Raw genomic sequence first — 7995 nt, 5'->3', positions numbered from 1 at the left:
AGCAAAATAAAACAAAAAGTCCTCAAAAATATCATTGATTTGGAGCAGGTCAGGAACGGGGGAAAGATCAAAATATATTGTATGAAAAAATCCTCAATAAAAATATAATCATATAATTTCTCTTCCTTTCCTCTCTTTGTCCCCTCTCATGTGTTACCCCTAAAATTCATGGCCTCTTCTCATTTGTTATTGTTTTACACACACACACACACACACACACACATAGACACACACTACAGAAATTTATAAATACAACTTGCTGAATCCTTGTAGTGTTGCTTGTAGTTATTGAATTTCAGAGCTGATCATTTGATATTGGATAACCAATTAAGAGGCTCAACCCTGGGGAGGAATAATTTTTCCAGCTCTCAGCATTCCTTAGTTGCTTCTTGGTCTATAGGTGAGACACCATGAGATTTCCCCTTCCACATTGGTATTCTCATTGCTCAGTTATTTTTTTAGGCAGTCATATTATTGAATTAAGGATGAGGTTTCTCTGTCATTTCTAGGAAATAAAATCTCACAGCAGTTTCTCTGTCCTCTAACTTACAGTCCTCAACCCCCTACCTCTTGTACAATGTTTCCTGAACCTTAGGTGTAGGACTTGTGTTGTAGATGTGTTCATGGGAGCTAGGCATCCTACAATCCATCGTTCATTGAATTTTGATAAATTCTAGTGTTCTGCAATTGTCTCTGTCTGTTGCAAAGAGAAGATTTTGGTGAGGAGTGAGAGCTACACTTATCTGTGGGCATAAGTGTAAGTTATTTGAAAGTAGTTATGAGTTATGCTTTAGTTTAGTAAAGTGGTGGCCGGGGGCTCTCTTCTAAGAGCCATGACCTCACCAGCCATAGGTAGCTGGGTAGGTTTCCTGTACCAGACATAATTTCCCTCTTCTTGGCCTTAAGTCCAATTAAGGAGCCATTGATTACAGCAAATGTGTGAGTGTCACTACGCTAGTCTTAAAGGATATCTTACCATGTTGGTCATTGAGATACATAGGAATCACAGATGGACAGACTGATTACTTCCCTCCTTTGACTTCTTATAAAGAACCTTCTAGTCCCCTGAAAGCTAATCCTCACAGGACTTACAGGTTGGATCCAGCTTGGAGCATCTTAGTCTCGCATCCAAAATGCATGGTGTCTTCAGCAATAGGCACCACTTTCCCTTTCTGGGGAACAGCCAAAGGCAACACCAATACCTGTTTTGTTTTGCAAATCTCTTGAACTCCTCTGATCAACAACTCAAAAGGTGGTTTCTCAAGTCTGGTACTAGGGTTTTGTTAGATAGCCTATGGCTTGTAGGGAAAGCATTGTTAGTCCAAGTGGAAAAACATTATTTAAACTGAATATGCATCTGTATAATTTTAGGTAAATAGAAAGTAATGTAATTTCCCTAAGTTTTTTTTAAAACATCCTTAGTATAGAATTTATATGTGAGCATTCTATTGTATTTTTATATATCTCTCTTCTCCAGCTCCTCCCATGATTTCCCCAATTTCCTCTCAAATCCAAGATCTCTTCTTTAATTATTATAGTTACATATATATTTAAATGCAGCCCACTGAGTCCATTAACTGTTGTTCTATGTGTTTAGGTCTGACCACTTGAAATTGGATAAGCTATCCAGGAGCTTCATCCCTAGAAAAGACCTATTGTCCCTCTCTCAGACACCATTAGTTCCCCACTCACATTGTCTTGTCAAATGTTGTTGTGATTGTGCAGGTTTTATTTAGGCAACCATATTTGTGAGATTTAATGAGCACCCTATCATCTAACTCATCCTAGTCTTATGGTTCTAACCATTTTTTCTTCTTCCACAAAGATCTCTGAGCTTTTAGGTATAGTTATTGTGTTATAGATGTATCAAACACAGCTGAATGCCCTGTGGTCAATTATTCTCTATATTTTGAATAGTTGTAGACTTTTGTGATAGTCTTTGTCTGCTGCAAAAAGAAGCTTCTGTGATGATGGATGAGAGCTATATTTATCTGTGATTATAAGGATAAATATTTATAATGCAGTTAGAATTATAGTTCTTTAGGAGAATGTCAGTTATAGGTTCTTCTCTAGGGTCCATGACTCACCAGCCAAGGGTATACTAGAATATAAATTCCCTTCTGTTGAATTGGCCTTAAGTCCAATTACTTAGTTGTTAGTTACCTGCAAGATAGAAGTGCTATGATTTCACCCTCAGGGATATCTTGCTATGGCGGTCATTATTGGGGCTCAGGTTCAATAGCTGGTTAGGACTATTGATTGTTTTTGTTTATTGACAGCTTGCATAGCACTTTCTAACACTAGGGAAGCTATTCATCAGAAAAAAATGCTTCTAGGTCAGGTCTCATTTGATTTCTTCAAGTCCTATGTCCAAAGTATATGGTATCTACAACAATAGGATCTTATCTTCAAGTTCTGGGAGGTAACTGTTTTGGGAGTTTGTTGAACTCTTCTGATCAACAACTTGAAGGAAGTTTTCTCATGCCTATTTTCCATGCTGGGCACTGAAGTTTTGAGATTTAATATACACATATGTATATTAAATGTATATATAAGTATATTAAATATATATTAATGAATATATATATATAATTTGTTTGGTATATACATATATATGTGTATATATATACATATATATACACATACATACACACATGTATATATATATAGTGTATGTGTATAATATTTTGAGCAAACATAGAATATGTTTTTCTGGCTTTTTCAAACACCCTTAGTCTTATCTATTTATCCTTCCTCCTTCTTCAGAGTTACCCTTCCTTTGTCTGATTTTCTTTTCCTGACACCTTTCTCCTGGTGTCCTGTAATGTGGAACCCTTTCTCTTCTCCTCCTCACCGTGTTTTTTATTTCCCTGGTTTCTGCAGTTACTTCAAGTTATATAATGACAGCTAAAACTTTAGTCCTAAGATCTACAAATAAGGGAGAACATGAAATAATTTGTCTTTCTGGGTCTGGGTTACCTTACTTGGTAAAAGATTTTGAGAGAACAAGTGACTCAATTGAAAATAGACCGAATCTGAACAGAGTTCTCAAAAGAAGAAAAAATGCTAAGAACTATCTTAAAACATTGTTCAACACCCTTAGAAATTAGGCAAATACAAATAAAAACTACTTTGAGATTTTCTTATACAAGTCATAATAGCTAATAATAGTAATAATAATAATAATAATAATAATAATAATAATTTGAAACTACAAACAACTGACAGTGGATGGTGGAAAGGATGGAGGGAAAAGGAAACCCTCATTCACTGTAGGATTGCAACCACTCTCAAAATCAATATGGAGAATTCTCAAAAAGCTTAAAGTGAATTTACAATATGACCCAGCGAGACCATTCCTTGGCATGTACATCCTACTTCACAAGTATATAATACTCAGCCATGTTCACTTCATAATAGCTAGGAACTGGAAATAGCCTAAAAATCCTTCAACTGCTGAGTGGGTAATGAAAATGGCATATAGACAAACACATACATTCGCATATTATTCCGATATAAAGAAAAATGAAATTATGAATGTTTCAAGTAAATGGAGCATTCACTTTTATACCATAATAGAAGAGCTAACTTGTTTTTGCCACATTATTCAATATACTGAAGATGGTAACCTGAAGAACAGAGTGTTGAGAAGGTAGACTAGCTATTCATTTATCCTGTTTCCTCTACCTATGCTCACAGTAAGACTACACTTCTGCCCCTCCCCCATTGTGGTCATATGGCTTATTTCCAGCTGGTTAAATGTGAGCAAAAGTGACATTGTGCCACTTGTAAGCCTGAATAGGAAGTCTTTTGAATTACTCTCCAAGCTGTTTAATCTTCTTTAGAGACCATGCAGGCTACGGAAGACTATACCATCTGGTAGTAATTGCTCAATGTTTACAGTATTCCAAGATTGTTGTTTAGTGCCAGAGATATGGCAATGAGTAAATCAGACATGGTTGCTTGCTCATGTATAAGAATGCTGGTATGGTGAGGGGATAAACAGTAAGTAAATGATTGTACAAATGGAAAGAAAATTTCAGCTCTGGCAATCACTAAAACAGAAAAACACATGATATGGAAAGGATGTTGTCTGATCTGAAGATGAAGTGATTTTATGGATGGTGCTATGGTTTGTGCCTCCCCAAAAGTGTGTGTGTTGGAGACTTGATGCCTAGGGTGATTGTGGAAAATAGTACAACCTTTACAAAGTATAAGTTAATGGGAGGTATGTATTGAGCTAACTTTTATAGGTACTTTTTGTTTGATTTGGGGCAACTCACTGAATAGTTTTTCAAATTCATTTTTGAGATTATAATGTCAACAGTTCTCTCTTCTCTCCTCCCTGCAGATTCCCCCATATGCCACTCTCCACTCTCCTTCTAATTCATTACTTCCTTTTCACTAATTGTTTTTGCATGCAACTATATTCCTAAGTATAACCTTCTCAGCCTGTATTTTTTAGAGAAGATTTCTATATAAAGGGCAAGCCTGGATTAATTTCTATGCTCCTTTTTATTATGCTACAACTCACTTGTTTGTACATATGCATGTGCTCACACCATACATATGTACTCAAGGCGATACAACCAAGGAGCAGCCTTCACTACAGAGCCTGTACAACACTATTTAAAGTGGAACCCCCCAAAGTATAAGCTAAACAAACTACTTTCTCTTTATAAAGAACTTGCTTCAGGTGCTTGACTAGAGTGATAAAATGCTTAAAAAGATGACAATGGCAATTGAGTTCATACATCGAGTATGTGTTGGTATTGGCAAATAAGTATGGAAGTATAGAGAAAAGAGTCTTTCAGAGAAGAATAAACAGCATGTATATCAAACTAAAAAGAGCTAGGGTAGGGGCTTCAGAGATGGCTCAGTGGTTAAGAACCCTGACTGCTCTTCCAGAGGTCCTGAGTTCAATTCCCAGTAACCAAATGGTGGCTCACAACAATCTGTAATGGATGTGTTCTGGTGTGTCTGAAGAGAGCAGCAGCGTACTTAATACATTAAGTAAGTAAGTAAGTAAATAAATAAATAAATAAATAGTAAAAGATCTATGGCAGATATGGAAACTTCTAAGCTGTAGTAAGTTCTTTATTAGTTGAAAACTCGCTATATGAACTAGGATCTCTTGTTCATCACTGTGAACAAGCTGCAGAAGGGTCTTTATCCACACTTTGTATTACTGAGATTCTAAGTCGGAGAGAAACACAAATGTCCAGAGACAAAACTTTCTGAAGTTATCCCTTGGCATTGTCAGGGCACCCTATTAATAATAAACAGAAACTTTATTTTGGAGCTCTTACAGTTTGTCATATCAGAGTTTGCCCAATGATTATTGATACTAAAAGCCTAAATGGTGTGCTATAGTCTGTTTTAATAACCCTAAATCCATGGAATATTGACAGCATTGACAATAATGATGTCTTCTGACGGGAAGTAAAATAACTGCAGTGCTGCTGCAACACAGTAAAAATGGAAGTTGTAAACTTGACAATGGGAATTAGTTCGTTTTCTCTTTTATACAACAGATGTTGTTTGACCTAGAAGAAGGAATAATATTATAGAATTGTTATCAGCCTGAAAGAAAAACTAAATATGTCTAAAAATAAAATACAAATAGCAGCTGCTCAAATTGTCTTCCCAATATATCAAAGTTGACAGTGTTTTCTTTTTCAGTTGAGTTAGGATTTTCAAGGAGGCCTTTGGAGAATAAGGTATTTTTCAGAGCGCATTCACCATTTGTTGAATTGACCCTTTGGCACCAGGTTTAACAGTCTCAATTTGTCTATAGGTATGGCATAATACTATGTAGATCATGGGCTCTAAGGAATCTGATTCAAAAGAACATAGCATTCATGACATGGCTTAATTTTGCTTCTCTTTTCCCTCATTGTGTAACAGTCTCTCAACTTATCCCTGCCAGGATTTTTGATTCACATATAATGATATAATTGTACTCCTGTTGTCCCCTGCAATGGAATCTACTGCTACCCATGAATTTCAGACTTGTGTCTGCTCCTATATTCCAAGATTATATTGACAGGACTAGATAACTAGACACCTCATGGCATTTCTAGGCTGGGTCCTATCCCTTAGCTTGCAGGAAGTAATTATTCTTTAAGTAGTTCTTGACCTCTTCAAGCTTTCTTCTAGTGAGATACTGAGCCTCAGTGGGTCTTCAGTCACAGCTTCCCTATCACCAAAGATGGCTTGTTCTTTCAGGTCCTGCTGCCAGGTTTTGCCTTCTTGGGACTCTTGTTAGCAGCAATTTCTTTACTCATATCTGAGATTACTTTCCCCTCAGGAAACATCTGGGTGAATGCAGATACAGAAGGCTATTGTTTTCTGGGATTTGCTGTGGCATATAGCTCTTAAAATACCTCTAGAATCTATCTACTTTCCACTATTCCTAAGTCCAGCGTAGCATCACATCTTGCCTGAACTATTTCTACCACTGTTGTATGTGTACCATCTCTGATTTCTAAATTCACCCTCTCAAAACAGTGAGAGGGTTGTTTCTAGAATAGAAATCTAGCCATTTAATATATTGACTGAATGAAACCTTTCAATAACTTTTCCTTGCTGAGATGATAACTCAAATGTGGATGGTTTTACTCTTAATTTGCTGCCTGTTTCTGTAGCCTCATTTCTTTCTTATTGACCATCCATTAGAATAATGTTGGTTTTCAGAGAGTAACAATTTACTGTTTTTACATACCTCCAAGAGCTTGACCCTGTGTTGTGCCTGTGTAAACTCTCCACCTCTCCTCTTTTGCATTTGTTGAGAAATAGTATATTGACTGTTTTGTACCAAATAATGGAGTACTCTGTGTTATTGCTTGAAGTCCTTACTGTAAGCTGAATCCATGACTTCAGTCCAGACTCAGATATATTTATTTAGGATTTGCTTAAAATACTTAAAGTTCAAATAGGCGTATGCAAACATAGAAATTAGCCTCAACTCTGAAATATATTTCTTAAACTGTAATATTAAACTACAAGGTCTAAACTAACTCTTATTGTGAATACACATTGGCAGAGCACCATTTTCCCCTCGTGTTTGCGAAGTTCATCTGTTGGGGCCACTGCCACATTCTAAAAGGTCATCTTCTTAATAATCCTTTGGATAAATTGCCAGGATATTTAGTGCTTTTATTTCTCTGGGCTTTAGCCCAGTTTGGGGAAGATATGTGGGAATTAACTGAGATAAGCTTTTGTCCCACTGTGTTTGATAGTTAATCCAGGCCTTAGTTAGACCCTACAAAACATCCTGAAACACCACTTCTCCTTCATCAGGATCAGAACTAGGCATTTCTTTGATTTCATTTTATAGTCCACTTAACCTAGAGAGCCTGGTACAATTCTTACATTTTCTCTTATTTTAGCACAGAACCCGTGCTTACCACTATCACTACACTGGTTATACAAAATTTTAAATAGGTGTGGCTGCCTGTGTCCCTGCTATCTTGAGATCACATTGAGGGACAGTACTAAATCCTGACTGCTTTATTGTAGTCCTGTGCATTAAATAATTAATTCATGGCATCTTCTCAGTGGGTTACAAGCTTCTCCACTACTGTAGGTACAGAAAATAGTTATTGCATCAGTGGAGAAAAAAAATAATGAGGGTACAACTTCAAGGTTTTTCAAGAAATGATCCACTCCCTATGTCTGACCCCTGGTACTTCTTTCTTCCTTATGAAAATAAGGAAACATTACAGAAATGAACTATGGTTGTCTATTTTAGTGAAAGGTAGAAGAACTGTTTAGGAAATGTGAGTTTTTAAGGCTTTTTTTCCCCCACCAAAATGTCTTCACAAGTAGCCTGGTCTCTGGGGATAATTGACATGGAACAAGATTGCTGTGACAATTTTACATTCTAGAGCAGGTGAAAAACAGGTACAATCTGCCATGGACTGGGGTTTCTTACGGGGTCCCTTGTTCTGTGGGACGATGGGTTCTGGCCAGGTGTGCACGGGATTCGGCTTT

At 36.7% G+C, this 7995-nt stretch overlaps 1 long non-coding RNA gene across 1 annotated transcript in view; it reads left to right on the top strand.

The window, feature by feature from the left end:
- The window catches only part of LOC116093067, a 122159-nt gene that overhangs the window by 16585 nt on the left and 97579 nt on the right, over positions 1–7995 (top strand). The window lies entirely within an intron of this gene.

The sequence above is a fragment of the Mastomys coucha genome, chromosome X, assembly GCF_008632895.1.
Source record: "Mastomys coucha isolate ucsf_1 chromosome X, UCSF_Mcou_1, whole genome shotgun sequence".
NCBI classification, from domain to species: domain Eukaryota; kingdom Metazoa; phylum Chordata; class Mammalia; order Rodentia; family Muridae; genus Mastomys; species Mastomys coucha.
Note: the sequence above shows the minus strand (reverse complement) of the source record. Positions and strands in the feature narration are given on the sequence as shown.